We start from the raw sequence: 2,536 nt of genomic DNA, 5'->3' as shown, positions 1-2,536 counted from the left end.
TACTCCAGCAAGCATCAAAGTCCCGAAAATGTCAATTAATGTCTACAGAATGTTCAAAGGAAAGTATTAGATATATATTCTAAACAAGAGCAGCCTTAACATAAGAAAATAGAAAGAAATTTTATATGCATATACTGTGTATATATACACACATATCCTGAGAAGTCCACTTGAAGATGCAATCCAGTCAAATAATAGTAAATACAAATTAAAAACACATGAATCAATATGTCAATAAATGAAATGCCTAGGAAAGAATTCTAAATACAGTTGAGCATATTATTAAATTTGAATAATTATGTCACTAGCAGCAAAACAGAATGTAAGTGTTTTGATTTTATAAATAAATACTAATACATAGAAAAATAATAGACTAAAATATCTCAGAGTATGTCAAAATTGGGAGATTGGCCATACAGGGGAGGCTAACTTACTTTCCACAGCAGATGATTAAAGAATACTGTTTAATTTTGTAGCTTGTAACTAAGAAATAAAATCAAGGCAATATAGTTTAAAGATCTGGGAGTAATTACTCTTAGAAAAGAACAATAACTAGACTTATACTCCCTTCAAAACAGCAAGGACAAAAGAGAAAATACAACAAAAGCAACTGAAATAAAGAATACAACATTTCCCAGCAAAAAAAAAAAAGGTTTAGATGGATACTGATATTCAACTGATAACTGATAAAGCAGTAAATGAAATTTCACCAACCCTGAGATACAATACATCCTGAAAACTTCCAAAGGAAATAAATTAATATGTAAAAAAATAATTATCAAACCAGCTGCTATTTTTTCATCAGTAACACATTGTACCAAAAGATGGAACAGTCTCAAAATTCAGAGGAAAATAATTCTTAATCTAGATTTCTTGGAGTATATTTTACAATTACTGAAAAATATTCAGTTTTTAAGTAATAGGATTATATATTCTTGTCAACTCATCTGTGATTAGCCTGTGCATATGTTGTCACAGCACTGACCACAGGTTTTGAGCAGATGACACGTTTTGGCAATAAGTCTATGAATAGACCTGACATTTGCCAGATCCGAGCTGGAAGCTTTGAAGGTTATTGCACGTCTTGGTTTGACATCCCCTTGCCCTTCTCCTTCTGCCTTGAGAATGTGGCTCCTAGACAAGCCCCTCTTGTCAGTCTGGTTCCTGGAATGAAAAGATATGGAGCCAAACTGAGCCGAGCTGAGCCACGCTGAGTCAAGTAGATGTGAGGCTAATCCGCAGCCGTCATGGAATGCGAGCCAGAAATAAATGTGCTGTTGGAAGTCACTGATATTTGGAGAGTGTTTATTACCATAGCAAACTGAAAATGCAGACATAAAAAGAATTTTTACCCCTCAAGGAAGGAATTTATTATATGATCTTCTCAGCATTCATATCCTCTTTGTTCTAATGTGAACACAGAGATTTTCATTTGTGAACACCTACCTCTCCAAGCTCCATTCAAGTAGTTAGGATGGTGCTATGCACGGTTCCTAATTCCGTGAGTGGACATTAGCCTGTCATGAGTCACATCAACATACCTAAGCATGGTGATTGGATCGGAAATGGGTACCTGACCTCCTTCAGCCATGAAAGACATGCTCCATAGGTTTTCTATAGCAGGGTAGTTAATTTATATAATGGGGGAGCTAATATGGAGAAGAACTATCTCTGGACTTAAGCGCAGACACACATATGTCTAGATTCTTCAGCACATATCAGGAGAAGATAGACTATTTTAGAGACCAAACATGAAAGCAAAATTAAGACATGGAGAGAGATTAAGCTGTAATGACATTATTAAGACCTTTAAAACAACTGAGTTCTTAGAATTTTCTTGAGCTATTTTTTATGCTTTACTTTGTTTGAGTTTGAATACTTTTTACTCATAATCAGAATAATGCATAGTGCTGTAGCTCCCATTCACCTTTAATTATTTGATGTGTTTCTCCAATAAAACAAGTGAATCAAAAAAGAGGGAGAAGTTGAATCCAAGAAACAGCATAAAACTCAATATAACAGTAAGTTCAAAGACAGAGCAATGCATTTGTGATTAATTACAAATGATGAGAAAAAATTGTGTTCAAGACATTCTTCAAGAAGAATTTTTATAAATGTGTCCTGAATTACAAGAATTAAGAAACTAAAATAATAACTGAATAAACTATGTGCATTCATTATTTTTATTTTAGTCTCCCAAAAAGAAAAATAAAAGGCAGTAAGAACTATTCAACCCTGTCACAAATATCTATACAAGAAAGTCATCATTTGTAGATACAAATTAGAAAAGACATTATTTTGAGAAGTTGGTGGATTGTAGGAGAGGAAATTTTATTTTTTCATTTTTCTGGAAGCTAAATGAGCTATCAGTATTAACAAAATTTTAAGATACAGTTAATAGGAATCTAGAGATGGAAATCTCCTCTCTTAGTAAAGGACTATCATAAGAATTTGGCAAATCAAGAAATAAAAGTTTAGCTATCTTATAGTGTAGTTATAACTCTGTGAGTTGGAGGTTATTTAATTGTCAATATTT

The sequence above is a fragment of the Carlito syrichta genome, unplaced genomic scaffold (assembly GCF_000164805.1).
Source record: "Carlito syrichta isolate Samal-C Ts95f unplaced genomic scaffold, Tarsius_syrichta-2.0.1 Scaffold287107, whole genome shotgun sequence".
In the NCBI taxonomy this organism is placed as follows: Eukaryota; Metazoa; Chordata; class Mammalia; order Primates; family Tarsiidae; genus Carlito; species Carlito syrichta.
This window is presented reverse-complemented; position numbering follows the sequence as displayed.